This window comes from Euphorbia lathyris, chromosome 3 (assembly GCF_963576675.1).
Source record: "Euphorbia lathyris chromosome 3, ddEupLath1.1, whole genome shotgun sequence".
Taxonomy (NCBI): domain Eukaryota; kingdom Viridiplantae; phylum Streptophyta; class Magnoliopsida; order Malpighiales; family Euphorbiaceae; genus Euphorbia; species Euphorbia lathyris.
Window position 1 is genome coordinate 60,769,440 of NC_088912.1, and position 17,322 is coordinate 60,786,761.

At 38.1% G+C, this 17,322-nt stretch overlaps 1 long non-coding RNA gene across 1 annotated transcript; it reads left to right on the forward strand.

Annotated features, from left to right (window-relative positions):
* The first annotated feature begins 1,844 nt into the window (after nt 1-1,844).
* On the forward strand, nt 1,845-13,169 carry LOC136224565 (uncharacterized). The gene is made up of 3 exons (XR_010686488.1): nt 1,845-1,965; nt 12,697-12,871; nt 12,949-13,169. It is a non-coding gene; the product is annotated as an uncharacterized lncRNA (long non-coding RNA).
* Nucleotides 13,170-17,322: the final 4,153 nt, after the last annotated feature.

Here is a 17,322-nt window from a genome sequence, read left to right on the forward strand (position 1 = left end):
TTAATCAAGTGTGTGATGGTGCATCATTGTTTGTATGTGCTTCTTCTAGAACCTGCCGGATTGGTGTTAAGACAAAAAGGCCCTTGGTCATTGCGGAAAGACTTATTTGCCCCTGGAAATCCAAAGGGTTTGGCCGACAAAATAAAGGCTTCTAAAGACTTGGACTTTTGTACTTCGCTTTCATCTTCGACTCTTCGTTTTCTCTCCAAAGCAAAGCTTCTCTGTTTTTCTGGGTAAAAGCTTAAATGATCTCTAATGGCTTTTGGTGTTGATCTTGTTACCCTTCCTCAAACTATGTTTGGTAAATGTTTAACAAGCCTAGTTTGCTAACCAAGAATCGGAGATGAGGGGAATGCTGGACTTTGGTGAAAAGATCGGGGAGTTGCATCGCGGAGGAGATAGGCATGAGGCGGACGAGACCTGCCTGAACTCGCTCTCTCGCGACGTGACAGTCTATATCGATGTGTTTGGTTCTTTCGTGGAAAACCGGGTTCTGGGCGATGTGCATGGCGGAGACGTTGTCACAGAATAGAAGTGCCGCCGATTTGATAAAGACATCTAGATCCCGCAATAAGGTGGTGAGCTAGTGCAACTCGCAGGATGTGGATGCCATGGCCCTGTATTCGGCTTCAGAGGAGGACCTAGAAATGGTGTTCTGTTTCTTGGATCTCCAGGATACAATGGAGGAACCTAAAAAGGTCACATATCCAATGATGGATTTTCGAGTCTCCGTGCAAGAACCCCAGTCAGAATCGTAGAAAGCTTGGAGCCGGAGGTCATTGGTTGCCGGAAAAAACAAGCTAAGGCCGATGGTGCCTTTAAGGTAACGCAACACTCGCTGAACTCTTTGTTCGTCTTCTGTTGTGGGTGCATTTAGATGTTGAGATAGTTGGTTAATGATGTAGGAAAGATCGGGCCTTATGTGGTTAAGTAGAGTAATTTTCCTATGATCTGTCTGTATGCTGTGATATTTGTCAACGGGGTACTTTACATGTGGGGTTTATGGTTGGGTAATGCTGGTGTGTGTGCTGGTTTATAGTCAAGTAACCCATTTTCTTGCAAGTGTTCTAATACGTATTTTCTTTGTGACATGTGCATGCCTTTGGAGCTCTTGGCGAATTCAAACCCGAGGAAGTAATGGATCGGTCCAAGATCCTTGATTCTGAAGGCTCGATGAAGGTGGTCCTTTGTGAGGACGATAACAGAGTCGTCGTTTCCTGTTAAGATTACGTCATCCACATAGATGAGTAAAATAGTGATAGAGTTTTGTACCTTCCTAGTGAAGAGTGAAGGGTCTGCGTTTGATTGAATGAATCACATAGCTTTGACTGTAGTTGTGAGTTTCACGTTCCACTATCGTCTCGCTTGACGCAAACCATAAAGTGACTTGTGTAATCTGCAAACTGGTCGAGGAGTGGTGCTGGTGACCCCTGGTGGGAGTGTCATCTAGACTTCCTCATGCAACTCGCCATGTAGGTAAGCGTTATCTATGTCAAGTTGGTGAATAACCCATTTTCTGGCAACTGCCACTGTCAATAGTGTTCTGATTGTGGTAAATTTTGCTACAGGGGTGAAGGTAGCGGTGAAATCAACCCCCTCTTGTTGAGTATAGCCCTTGGCTACCAGACATGCTTTGAACCGTGCTACACTTCCATCCGCTTTGCGCTTCAGCTTGTAGACCCAGCGGCATCCTATAGGCTTTTTGCCTACAGGTAAGGAGACTATCTCCCACGTGTTGTTTGATTCAAGAGCTGCGAGCTCTTCATTCATGGCCTGTTGCCAATTTGCATCTGACATGGCCTGTTTGTATGTGTTAGGTTCCGCATGGCAAGTGACATTGATGGCGAAGATCCGTTTGTTTGGCGACAGCTTGTGATACGAGAGGTGCTTGGTGAGTTGATGTGGTGATTTTGTAAAAGCAGGCAAGGGATGGCCCTTCGCTAAGGCTACATGGTAGTCCTTTAGGTAAGTTGGTGCTCTTCTTGCTCGAATGGGTCTGACATTTACTTGTTCTTGTTGTGGTGGTCCTGTTGGTGAATTTGTGGTATTTTCTGCTGTGGCGTCGATATCTTGGGGGCCTGGTTCTGTGTCATCATCATCATCATTGTCTGGTATGATTGCATGAGTCCGTTCTTGTTCTGCGTCATTGTGTGCAGTTGTGTCTGATGCTTGGCCTTGGTGTTTAAATGGAAAGTGTTCTTCGAAAAACTTTACGTGTCTGGAAAAGAAAATGCTGCTAGTTTCTAAATTTAACAGTTTGTATCCTTTCGTGCCGCCATTGTGTCCTAAGAACACACATCGTATGGCTCTATCGGTGAACTTGTTCTTGTGCCTATCAAGGGTCGAGGCATATGCCAAGCACCCGAAGACCCTAAGGTCATTGATGTTGCTTTTCTCTTTGTACAAACGCTCATATGGTGTCTTCTGTTGTATGGGGGTAGATGGTAATCTATTGATAAGAAATACTGCATGGCTGACTGCCTCAGACCAAAAAACTTTGGGCATGCCACTTTGTAGCATAAGTGCCCTGGTTGTATTCATGATGTCCTGGTGCTTTCTCTCAATACGGCCATTTTGTTGGGGCGTTTTGGTGCATGATGTTTGGTGTGTGATACCTTGGTCTTCGTAGAAATTTCGCAATGTGAATTTAGGTCCATGAACCTTATTACCTTGACTTTCTTGTTGAACTGTCTGCTAACATGATTGCAAAAAGCATGTAATGCCTGTCTTGCTTCCCCCTTGTCATGCATTAATGATACCCAGGTATACCTACTGTAGTCATCCAAAATTGTTAGGAAATAACATTTGTTTGTGTGTGATTCCCTAACCGACCCCCATATATCAACATGAACTAGGTCAAAAGTTTGTTTTGCAATGCTGTTACTTAAAGTGAAAGGCAATTTCTTTTGTTTGGCTCTTTGACAAACGTCACATGGCATTTCATTGAAAGACTTGAAATCATTACATGGTATTCCTAAGGCCCTTAACCTCTCGTAAGAGGGATGCCCTAGGCGAGAGTGCCATACATTTGCCTTAATTGAACATGAAACAGCATAAGAACTTTTGACTACATTTGGTTGTGGATTCTCTAAGAAATATAGTCCTCCTCGTTGTCTAGCCCAACCAATCGTCTTCCAACTCTTGGTATCCTGTATCATACATGTTGACCCAATTATAATGATGCACATGTGATTTGACTCTAAAAGCTTGCTTGTTGAGATTAGGTTGTAATTGAATTTTGGTATGCACAATACACCCCTCAAGGTGAGTCCTTGACCTAATGACACTATGCCTATATGCTCTGCTTTAACTTTCTCCCCATTTGGTAAACTGACCCAACAATGTTCTATTTTTGTGCATGAGCTATAATAACCGACATCGCACACAATGTGATCAGTGGCTCCGGTGTCAATGATCCAATGGGACATGGCATATTTATCAGGAGGAGTTTTAGAAGTGTTACCGGAGTAGTTGTTGTTGGAAATTAGGCTAAGGGATAACCGCGGAAATATAAATTTTTTAACCTATTTCCATTTAACCCTAGGATCCGTTAATCGTTATTTCATATAAAGAAGGATAAGAAGAATTACCTTTTGATGATCAATCTACCGTTGTTAATGAAGTGCCCATAACTCTTCTTCGAGTTCCCAAACACGAAATAAAACACGGGAAGATTAATTTGGAATCAACCGTTGAATAGCAACCAAAGTAGATTGCCTCTAACAAATCAACACAAGATCAAGGATAAAAGAAATAGATGAAATCAATTGATCAAAGGAAGCCGTAGAGAAATCTCGTCCTCGAACTAGGGGCGTCGAATTTTCTCTCTCTTACACTAGGGTGGATTTCGAAAATCTCAATAGGGGATTAGCTCTAGGATTTCGAAAATCCCATAGGGTGGGGTATTTATAATCTCTTGTATCTAATCCCTAGTTAGATAGAATTAGGTTACTGAATAGGAATTTAATTCGGAATAGAATTCCTAATTATTATCTCATTATATATCTAATATATCAAGGATAATAATAATAACCTTATTGGATAATAATAGGAGTAGTATAATCTAATTAAAACTCTTAACTTATTTATCTCTTAATTAATTTAATTCATAATCCTAATCTAATTAGAATTAATAAAATCAAATTAATCATTCATGTATTTTATCAACATGAATTTTGACCCCCCCTTTGGTCCATGGGCCTTATTGGGCTCAATTGGGCTTCCATCAATTAATTAACATCTATCTCTCTTTTAGGTTCCAAGTCTTATGTGTGACCCATTAGGTTCTTATTGCATATAGCCGTATGCAACGTTATTAAATAATTTTCAAAGAATTATATTTAATCTTTGCATAACGGAATGATGTACAGAGTATGTGATTAGCAAGTCCGTAATCATTCCCCCAGAGCTATAAGAAGACAAGTTGATTCTGTCGTTAACCTTTCCGTATTAGTTACAGTATAATTCGATCCTTTATCAACTACATCCTTGAACTGAATCTTATGACTATGGATGATGTCAAGTCACATATAGCGAGACGTTCGTTTTACTTGTACAGGCCGAGTCAACTCAAATAGATAGGTTAAGTGAAATCTGTATTTCAAGTCTTAAGATATCACCTTTCAAGGATTTAGAGTCGAGTCTTCCACAAGCGATCCTTGGATGTATCTCCCATTTATCGGGAGTGATAAATGCTCAATCCAATATATAACGATCCCGCAATCACTTCCTGTGATACCCAACGTCTACTGTTCACACCCCAGAGTCATCTCTGTTAAGGATCGTGTTACACCAGAGTCAAAGCGTCACATTCCGTAATCTAGAATACCAATTAATATTCCTTTGAGTCTGAGGATTAGTTATACCTATTAATACCAATGAGATGAACAGGTGACAAGGATGAATCTACCCATCCTGTTATCTCAAATCGGATCCCCAATCCTAATGAACAACTTTTCATCGGATCTATGTAACTGTCCAGATATCTGTATATATGAAGCTTGTGAGATCAGCTTTCTGTCGGACAGAAGACATTATTATTTACAAGTCTCAACAGTGATATATCAATCCCAAACATATCACTTGACTTGGGGTGGTTTTAAGTTTATTAGTTTATTATAAAGTTTTGTCTCACTTCATGCTTGTATGAACACTTTATAATCACTTTAAACAAACTTACGGATTTCCTTTTATGAGACTTTATTTAGTGCTTAAAAGGGATTGCCTTTATATAGTTATAAAACATATATCTCATTAAAACAAATGATATAAAGAACAATTCATTTACATTAAGTTTGTATCCTAGAACAATTGTCTATAGGACACTAAACCCCAACATGCTCCCACTTGGACTAAAGCCAATTGTTTCTAAAACTTATCCCAGTAGAAGTTAAATGACGATCATGTACTTTCTGGGTTAAAGGCTTTGTCAACGGATCTACAACGTTGTCCTCTGTAGGTACTCTTTCTATTCTCACATCTCCTCTAGCCACAATCTCTCTAATGATGTGATATCGCTTAAGGTAATGCTTGGACGCATTATGAGACCGTGGTTCCTTTGCTTGCGCAATGGCTCCATTGTTATCACAATACAGTGTAATGGGATTTACAATGTCAGGCACCACACCAAGTTCTGTAATGAACTTTCTAATCCAAACCGCTTCCTTTGCTGCTTCCGCAGCTGCGATATACTCTGACTCGGTCGTAGAGAAAGCTACGCTTCCCTGCTTGGAACTCTTCCAACTGACCGCGCCCCCATTCAAGATAAACAGGTATCCTGATTGGGATTTAAAATCATTCTCATCTGTGAGATGACTTGCGTCTGAAAATCCTTCTATTTTCAGATCACCTTCTCTGTACACTAGGAACATATCTTTAGTTCTTCTCAAGTACTTAAGAATGTTCTTGACGACAATCCAATGCTCGTCTCCCGGATTCCCTTGGTAACGAATCATTATAGATAACGCGAACGCTACGTCAGGTCTAGTGCATAGCATAGCATACATAATCGAACCGATTGCGCTGGCGTACGGGACTACAACCATGCGTCTTTTGTCATCATCGGTTTTAGGACATTGATGATTGTTTAACTTTACTCCATATAGCATGGGTAAGTTACCTCGTTTCGATTCAAGCATGCTAAACCGATTTAGCACCTTTTCAATGTATGTAGCCTGTGAAAGACCAAGCAGTCTTCTCGATCTATCTCTGTAGATCTTTATACCAAGTATATAAGCTGCTTTACCAAGGTCTTTCATTGAGAAGTTACCAGATAACCATACTTTTATCGACTGTAGTAGAGCAATGTCATTTCCCATTAATAATATATCGTCCACATATAGTATGAGAAATGCTATAGAGCTCCCACTTGCTTTCTTATAAATGCAAGCTTCTTCGCAATTTTGTTCGAAACCAAATTGTTTTATGGTTTCGTCAAAATGCTTATTCCAGCTTCTTGATGCTTGCTTGAGTCCATAAATGGATCTCTGAAGTTTGCAAACTTTATTTGCATCCTTCGATATGAAACCTTCAGACTGCATCATATATACATCCTCAAGCAGGTTTCCGTTTAGGAAAGCTGTTTTCACATCCATTTGCCAAATCTCATAATCGAAATGAGCGGCAATTGCAAGCATGATTCTGATTGATTTGGACATAGCCACAGGAGATAAAGTTTCGTCATAATCAATTCCTTGCTTCTGACGATGTCCTTTCGCTACTAACCTAGCTTTGTAGGTGCTAACCTTTCCATCCATGTTTGTCTTCTTTTTGAAGATCCACCTGCACCCAATGGGTATTATCCCTTCGGGTGGATCAACCAAAGTCTACACTTGGTTAGTATACATGGAATCCATTTCAGAATCCATGGCCTCAAGCCATGCTTTAGAATCTGGACTAGTAAGAGCCTCTTCGTAGTTTTCGGGTTCGTCGTCTAACATGGGAACCTCATTATCATCTCCCACTAGAAAACCATATCTAACTGGGAGTTCACGAACTCTTTGTGATCTACGAATAGGTGGCACGAGAGTCTCATCTAATGGGACTTCTTCGGGTACCTCAACCGCCTCTGTCGTTTCAGTCGGTGTTTCTTCTTCTTGAACTTCGTCAAGTTCAATCATGATTCCCTTTTGTGTTTCTTCGAGAAACTCTTTCTCTAAGAAGGTTGCATGCTTGGATACTATTACTTTCTGATCATCTGGATGATAGAAGTAATATCTCATAGTTTCCTTAGGGTATCCAATGAAGAAACATTTATCAGATTTCGAATCTAGTTTGTCGGACGCAATGCGTTTGACAAATGCTGAACAACCCCATACTCTCATAAATGAAAACACGGGTTTCCTACCAACGAACAATTCATATGGTGTGGAACTAGTGGATTTAGTTGGTACTCGATTTAGGGTGAAGAGGGCAGTTTCTAAGGCATAGCCCCAGAACGTCTTTGGAAGTAAGGCCATGCTCATCATGGATCGTACCATATCTAGTAGGGTACGGTTTCTCCTCTCGGACACACCATTGTGTTGTGGTGTATAGGGAGGTGTCCATTGTGAGCATATCCCACATTCAGTTAGATAATTCAGAAAATCATCTGAAAGATATTCGCCACCTCGATCAGATCGAAGCGTCTTTATTTTCTTTCCTAATTGATTTTCTACTTCATTCTTGAAGCATTTGAATTTCTCAAAAGCTTCTGATTTGTGCTTCATCAAGTAGATGTAACCATATCGGGTATGGTCATCTATGAAGCTTATGAAGAATCTGAATCCTCCTCTTGCTTGGACTGACATAGGACCGCATACATCTGAATGAATGAGTCCTAGAGTGTCTGATACACGCTCACCTTTATTTCTAAAGGGTGTCTTTGTCATTTTACCTTTTAAACATGATTCGCATGTTTCCAATGATTCGGGATCGATTGGATCTATAAGCCCATCTGAATGTAGCTTTAGCATGCGTCTCTTGTTTATATGGCCTAAGCGACAATGCCACAAGTAAGTTGAATTATCTAGCTTATGTCTTTTGGTATCAATTGCAAAAACAGGAATTTTGTCATCTAACACATAAATCCCATTTTGTGATATTCCTGAAAAATAAAAGATCGAATCTTTATAAAAATTGCAACTCTTGTCTTTTATTGAAATATGAAAACCGTCGTCAACAAGATGGCTAATAAAAATAATGTTACGAGACATTTGCAGAACGTACAAACAGTTCCTTAATTCTATTACAAGCCCAGAGGGCAAATTCAAAACATAATCTCCAATTGCGAGGGCGGCAACTCTTGCTCCATTTCCCACTCGCAAGTTTATGCTTCCTTTCTTTAGTTCCTTAGTCTGTTTTAGCTCCTGCATATTTGTACAAATATGAGATCCACATCCAGTATCAAGTACCCAAGATTCAGACTGCGAAACTGTATTTATTTCAATATAAAACATATCAGATGTTGAAGCACCGCCATTTCCCTTCTTGAGGGAGGCTAGGTACTCCTTGCAGTTCCTCTTCCAATGCCCGTCTTTACCACAGAAGTGGCACTCTCCTTTGGGCTTCTTCACTTCCTTTCCCTTAGCTTTGTTGGGCACGACTTTCTTACCTTTCTTGGGATATTTATGATTGAGATAATTCCCTTTCCTCTTCTTTGATCCCTCAATGACAAGAGTCGGTATGGCTTTGTCTTTCTTCATATTGGGCTCAACTGACTTGAGCATATTTGCAAGCTCTTCAAGAGAGGTTTGCAAGTCATTCATCTGATAGTTCATAATGAACTGTGAATAACTCTCTGGGAGGGATTGAAGAATCAAGTCTATGCTTAATTCGTTATCCATCGCAAATCCAATACTAGAAAGTTTGGTAATGTAGCCAATCATCTTGACACAATGTGTCATGACAGATGTGCCATCTTGCATCCTGCAACGATATAGCAACTTGGATATCTCGTAGCGTTCGCACCTAGTCTGTTTCCCAAACAGCTCTTTAAGGTGCATGATGATGGAATAGGCATCCATTTCCTCATGTTGCCTTTGTAATTCCGGTGTCATCGATGCAAGTATGATGCATCCGGCATGATCATCATCAGCCTTGTGCTTCTAGTAAGCATCAATTTCCTCAATGGGAGCATCATCAGCAGGGATAGAGGGTATCGTTGTATCAAGTATATACCCTATCTTATCGAACTTCAAAACAATTTTGAGGTTACGAAACCAGTCGGTGAAGTTTGAACCATTCAATTTGTTATCGGTAAGAATGTTTTGCAGATTGGTTTTAGTCATGATTTTAAGAGTGTGTTTAACTAAACCTGAGAGTGAGAAAGAGTAAACATATGTCATTCATTTGCTTAAAGTATATCAATTTAAAATTATAGGCCTTTTAGTTTATTTTAGATTGCTCCCACTATTTTGCCAAATTAATAGCCCTCCATATTAATTCGAAGAATTTCACAATTCCTTTAGTGAGTTAGGATCCTAACTCCTGAGATTTCGCCTTGAGTTTACTCAACAAGCTAGTCTCATTCATTAGGTAGATTCATGTAATCAATCACATCTTTAATGTGATTCCTAGGTTATTGGGTTACTAACCACATTAGTAACTAATATGCTATTCATATTAATCCCAACCGTATTGCCCATTAGTTTATGACAACATGAGTTTACTCATCCAATTATCATAATCTAATTTAAGTATTACCCCATATTCATGAAAAATGATTTTCGATAATTCAGGTGTTACCGTAAGACCCCGAGCTTGAGTTTACTCAACAACCCAAAGGCCCTCAGTACTGCCGGCTGAATTATAATATTAGGGAGGGACAACCGATTTTAATAACTTGCTTATTTACTTAACTTTTTAATAAGGGATTTTATTTTAGGTCTCATAATCTAACTTAGTCTTGATTTGCTTTAGCATACATCAGACACATACATTCACATACATTGGCGTTATGGACATATCATCTAAATTATTCCGTCGAGCCAGAGACGGAATAAAAGGGCAAACCTAAGGAAATACTAACTATTACATATTTCTCTTTAGGTCCTCCGTCTTCTCCATGGCGCCTTGAAATTACATATTAATTTCTATTCTACTAAAGAAAACTTCAATTAAATTGAAGGGAATTAGATGAGAGGAGAAATTACAATAGATAGTAGAAAGGCAGGACTCGCATGCCCTATTTCAAAAATACCAAAAGACTAAAAGAGGGTCCAAATATGTCCATAACTCCAAACATGCATAGACTCAATTAAATATATATACGACAACGGCCAGTCGCGACTCGGGCTGCTGTCGTATATATATTTTTTTATATAATAACAATTTTAAATATATATATATATATCAGTTCTAAAACGGTTTTAAAATGATTTTCAGAAAATAGGAAAACCTACTATAGATTTCCTGTTTTATCTTTAGAATAAATAAAACTGATTTTATCAATCTTACTATAAAACTAATAGATTTTGTTACAATGATTATCAACCAAAATAATTAGGAACATACGCATAATCAATTTTAATTAACAATTAATTAAAACTTATTTATCCTTAGAATTAATTAATCAAAACAATTTGTTAATTAATCCTAACAATAAATATTTATTCAATCCTATTGAAAACTTCTAAATTTTCATATATGAAATAACGGATTTAACGATGGCTCTGATACCACTGTTAGAAATTAGGCTAAGGGATAGCAGCGGAAATATAAAAATTTTAACCTATTTCCATTTAACCCTAGGATCCGTTAATCGTTATTTCATATAAAGAAGGATAAGAAGAATTACCTTTTGATGATCAATCTACCGTTGTTAATGAAGTGCCCACAACTCTTCTCCGAGTTCCCAAACACGAAATAAAACACGGGAAGATTAATTTGGAATCAACCGTTGAATAGCAACCAAAGTAGATTGCCTCTAACAAATTAACACAAGATCAAGGATAAAAGAAATAGATGAAATCAATTGATCAAAGGAAGCCGTAGAGAAATCTCGTCCTCGAACTAGGGGTGTCGAATTTTCTCTCTCTTACACAAGGGTGGATTTCGAAAATCTCAATAGGGGATTAGCTCTAGGATTTCGAAAATCCCATAGGGTGGGGTATTTATAATCTCTTGTATCTAATCCCTAGTTAGATAGAATTAGGTTACTGAATAGGAATTTAATTCGGAATAGAATTCCTAATTATTATCTCATTATATATCTAATATATCAAGGATAATAATAATAACCTTATTGGATAATAATAGGAGTATTATAATCTAATTAAAACTCCTAACTTATTTATCTCTTAATTAATTTAATTCATAATCCTAATCTAATTAGAATTAATAAAATCAAATTAATCATTCATGTATTTTATCTACATGAATTTCGACCCCCCTTTGGTCCATGGGCCTTATTGGGCTCAATTGGGCTTCCATCAATTAATTAACATCTATCTCTCTTTTAGGTTCCAAGTCTTATGTGTGACCCATTAGGTTCTTATTGCATCTAGCCGTATGCAACGTTATTAAATAATTTTCAAAGAATTATATTTAATCTTTGCATAACGGAATGATGTACAGAGTATGTGATTAGCAAGTCCGTAATCATTCCCCCAGAGCTATAAGAAGACAGGCTGATTCTGTCGTTAACCTTTCCGTATTAGTTACAGTATAATTCGATCCTTTATCAACTACATCCTTGAACTGAATCTTATGACTATGGATGATGTCAAGTCACATATAGCGAGACGTTCGTTTTACTTGTACAGGCCGAGTCAACTCAAATAGATAGGTTAAGTGAAATCTGTATTTCAAGTCTTAAGCTATCACCTTGCAAGGATTTAGAGTCGAGTCTTCCACAAGCGATCCTTGGATGTATCTCCCATTTATCGGGAGTGATAAATGCTCAATCCGATATATAACGATCCCGTAATCACTTCCTGTGATACCCAACGTCTACTGTTCACACCCCAGAGTCATCTCTGTTAAGGATCGTGTTACACCAGAGTCAAAACGTCACATTTCGTAATCCAGAATACCAATTAATATTCATTTGAGTCTGAGGATTAGTTATACCTATTAATACCAATGAGATGAACAGGTGATAAGGATGAATCTACCCATCCTGTTATCTCAAATCGGATCCCCAATCCTAATGAACAACTTTTCATCGGATCTATGTAACTGTCCAGATATCTGTATATATGAAGCTTGTGAGATCAGCTTTCTGTCAGACAGAAGACATTGTTACATACAAGTCTCAACAGTGATATATCAATCCCAAACATATCACTTGACTTGGGGTGGTTTTAAGTTTATTAGTTTATTATAAAGTTTTGTCTCACTTCATGCTTGTATGAACACTTTATAATCACTTTAAACAAACTTACGGATTTCCTTTTATTAGACTTTATTTAGTGCTTAAAAGGGATTGCCTTTATATAGTTATAAAACATATATCTCATTAAAACAAATGATATAAAGAACAATTCATTTACATTAAGTTTGTATCCTAGAACAATTGTCTATAGGACACTAAACCCCAACAGTTGTCCGTGTGAAAGACGTTCACGCTGCTTTTGGAAGCTTGAGTAGCTTGAGCCTTCTGAGGTAAAAGTGCCACCAGTTTCTGATATTGTTCTTTAGTAAGACTGAATGAGTCCTTTTGATTAGAGTTATCGTCCTCTCCTGAATCTGACCCTTCCTTGCTATGGTTTGTTGCAGAGTTGGCCTTGGCTTGCGGTGCCCGGAAACCGTTTCCTCCCTTTGCTTTGTTCCCATAGCTCGGCGGATATCCATGCTTTTTAAAGCATATATCTTTTGTATGGCCCGTGTTACCGCAGTAGGTACATAAGGATGAGTTTCGGTTGTTTCCCTTCCGATTGTTGGGTTTGTTTCGGTAGGTGCCTTGTCTATTCTATTGATTAGTGAATCCAACGAAAGAGGCACTCTCATTTCCTTCACTGTGTCTTGCAGGTGTGGGACCATTCTGTCTCTCGTGTTGGTTAGCTAGGGCATAGACCTTGTTGAGAGAGGGCAGCGGCTCAATGAGCAAGATCTGCGAATAGATGGTGGAATATGCCTCGCTTAATCCTTGGAGAAAGGTGATAACTTGGTCAGCTTCCTGCTGATCACGCAGTGTTTTGAAGGCGTTGCAAGAACAGGTTGGTCTGCACGAACACTTTGGCATGGGCCTCAGATTGGTAAGCTCGTCGTAAAGTATTTTAAGGTTTGTGTAGTATTCAGTCACCGTTCCCGTTCCTTATTTTAACTCATGTATCTCTATGCGCAGCTCCAAGATCCTCAAGGAATCGGTTTGGGCAAAACGTTCCCTCAGATCTGCCCAAACTTGATCAGCTTTGTCGAGCCACATGATGCTCCTTGCCAGCGAAGGAGATAAGGCATAGTGTATCCAGGACATCACCATGTTATTGCAGCGCTCCCACTGGCTATACATGTTGTCCGTTGTACCCGGTGTCGTGATAGTGCCATCCACAAATGAGTATTTGTTCTTCGATATTAAGGCTACCTTCACCGCCCGGGACCATTGGTGGTAATTTGGCCCAGTCAAGACTTGTGATACGAGTGCTAATTCCGGCGTCTCATTCTATGGAAGGTGGTAAGGACTATTCGAGCTAATGATAGGAGGGTTAGCCATATTCCTTCGATTGGAGTTTTTAGCAGAGTGATTTTGTTTACTCTGATACCATCATAAAGTGAATGAGGTAATAATCAATACTTTGGGTAAAACCCTTGATTCTCATTAATATTAAAGTCTGAATATTTACATACTTATAATATTCCTAGGTGTGCTCTCCAAGAAATGTTAAGACACATGGCTTAATATCATCCTTTGATGCTAGGGCTTACAATTAATGGTGGTGATTGAAGATAAATTTAATCAAGTGTGTGATGGTGCATCATTGTTTGTCTATGCTTCTTCTAGAACCTGTCAGATTGGTGTTAAGACAAAAAGGCCACTGGTCATTGCGGAAAGACTTATTTGCCCCTGGAAATCTATCACGACCCATCCCACGGACCGTGACCGGCGCTAGGGAACGGGTAAGCTTAAGCTACCGGAACCCGTAGCAAGCCTTAATATAATATAAAATCAACCTTACCAATAGTCTTAGCATAATATAATATTAAATCATTCAATAAACACACAATATAATCCTCAAACTGGTACTACGGTCTAGAATATAAATTTTATATTAATTGGAAGGATTATACATAAATAAGATATGTGTGCTACCCGAAGAAAGATCGTGGGCTGCAATAGACTTCTAGTTACCTGAAAAATTAAAGGAGTCAAACCTCCCATATTGAATTAATTATATGCAATGCATGAGTAATTTAACATTTATGTCACACACAATAATAATAATCATAATATACAATATAAGTGATCACACAATATGCTTTTCATAAAATTGTCTTATAAATAAGTAGATAGGTGTTTAATACGTGTGTTTGGACCCTAAACCTCAATACCCAATCTAATAATCCACCAATAATCACCATTTCACTCATATCCAATAACGGGGGGACCGAGAATAACTCAACCGACCACACGCCCAGTTAGCTGGAGGACCGAGAATAACTCAACCAATTCCGTACCCAGCCTCACTTAAATCCAAAATCCACATATCATATAGCCTGAGAATATCTCAACCGAGCTTATCCATATATCACAACATTCACAATATTAGTATCATCAATATTCAATAACCCGATAGTACCTGTGCGCACAAGGTCCTGATGCCGCTCACCAGGAAGCATGTCCATAACACGTATTTATCCACAAATAATTACGTATAAATTATTATAAACAATAAGACATTTTTATAAGTAAAAATAATACTTTACTTGAAATATCATGAAATCATTTATTATGAATGCAAATGCTAAATTAAAAATGCAAAACATATAATTAACTCACAAATTGCTCCTAGCTGACTGTTCTAGTTTTCAGGTACTGCTCCTCCTCCTATCGGTTGAGTATCTGAAAAAGATCATATTATTTTTAGAATTTATATATGTTTAGGGAAATATTAAAATTTACTTCGTCACGTTTTATAGACTTTCTACCGAAAATTCGGCAGAGTCTCCCCTATAAAACGGACATCCTCCTAGTAATAACTAGGGTCAACCCTGCAATAAAATACACTTCTATATTTAAAAATATTCAAAGTCCAAACTGGGACTCCATAGACTGCAATTTATCAACTCGGCTGGACATCAATCATCCGACAGTTCCATAACTGTCAGTAATTCCAATACTTTACTCCTAAAATTACTCATCGTCAAACAACATATAAACATTTATATTTATAATTCATATTTATAATATCTATTCCGAGCAAATTAACTAATCAATAATCTTAAGGGCATAATTAATTAATTAATTATGCTTAGTCCAATCTCCCTTCAACCTTTATTTTTTTTAAACTTATATATTCTGAATTTTTATTTAAATAAGGATCCAAAAATTATTTTTAACCCAACTTAATTTATTTTCCTTAATTTCACCCAACTATATACTTTCGTAATTTATAGAGACTAAACGGTAAGGAATTTGGCCAAAGTCCAAGAATTAATGTTGCTCCTAATAATATTTAGAACATTCTGAAGTTAACCAAACATTTTTTTTCTGCCCTTATTTCGTATGTCACCGGAAAATATCACCGGTGGTCGGGATCCGCCTATCGGAAAAATTAAAGTTGATTATTTTGAGAAATTAATTATACCACCTTGTTTCTTATGATTCCAGGAGTCTAGAATCACTCTCAAAACACCCAAAATCAACCGGAAAATTAAACTTTGGTTAGATTTCTTACTTTTTCTGGTGTAGCTCCGATTACACCTCAAAACTCCTTGCATGCATCAAAATCTAGTGTATCCATAGGTAAATCGACCCCCTGAGTCCATTTTTGGTGTTAGAATTGTAAAATAATGAACATAGGACCGAGAAATAGAGAGAATAGCAAAAGTGACGAATTTTCTCTCTCTAAACGATTTTAAAAACTCAAAATCTCACAATAAAACTTACGTGCACTTGTAGCTGGAGTTGAGAGCTTAATTTCGGTATAAAGAACGCCAAAAACAGTGAAGAAATGAGGAAGAACAAGGTTTAAGAAGGGTGAGGAATGAAAATGAAGCTTGAATTGGAGGAAGAAGATGATCTGGGCAGTCGGCAGATTTTTATTTACCAAACATTGGCCAAATTTCCGTTTTAGACCCTACATTTATAATATCTTTTAAAAATTTCCCAAAAGTAATTATATTTTAGTTTTAACTCCTTCTAATTAATTCAATTTAGCAACTAGTTTAAATATATAAATTGGGGTATTACAAGTCTTCCCCCCTTAAAGAAATTCGTCCTCGAATTTGAAATTGAAGGACTAACCTCATGTTTGAAATAGATAAGGATAATTGTTCTTCATCTCCAACTCGGATTCCCAAATGCACTCTTTCACGAAATGATTATTCCATAACACCTTCACCATTGGAATTACTTTTGATCGAAGTTCGTGAACTTGACGATCCACAATTGCCACTGGTTGCTCCTCATAAGATAAATATTCATTAACTTCTATCGCTTGAGGATGAAGAACATGAGAAGGATCAGGAACATATTTCCTTAGCATTGATATATGGAACATATGATGAAGCTGTGATAAGTTAGGAAGCAATGCTCACTGATATGCAACTTCGCCTATTCTCTTCAAAATCGCAAACGGACCGATGTATCTAGGTGTCAACTTTCCTTTCTTTCCAAATCTCATGAGTCCTTTCATTGGTGACACTTTGATAAAAACATAGTCCCCTTCCATGAATACCACGTCCTTCCTCCTTGGATCCACATAGCTTTTCTGCCTACTAAGCAGTTTGTAATCTTTGACGAATGATGAGAACTTTTTCAGAAGTTATTTGTATTATCTCTGGACCAGTAAGCTTCCTTTCACCAACTTCTTCCCAGCATAAAGGAGATATGCACTTCCTACCATATAATGCTTCATAAGGAGCCATTTGAATGCTTGACTAGTAGCTATTATTATATGCAAATTCAATGAGAGGAAAATATGTATCCCAATGACCACCAAAGTCCAACACACACATTCTCAACATGTCTTCCAGCGTTTGGATTGTTCTTTCAGATTGGCCATTGTAGACACCGAGTTGGAGGACTTGTGACGAAAACCCATAACAAGACGGTTGAAGCGGTTGGTTCTGATAATTTAAAGCAAAAATAATAATAATAATCACGAGAGGATCTGTAGGGGTTGTGATCGTCAAGTGGATGGCTCGCGGGTGCTCAGCGGCGTGGGGCGAGCGCCTAGCGGCAAC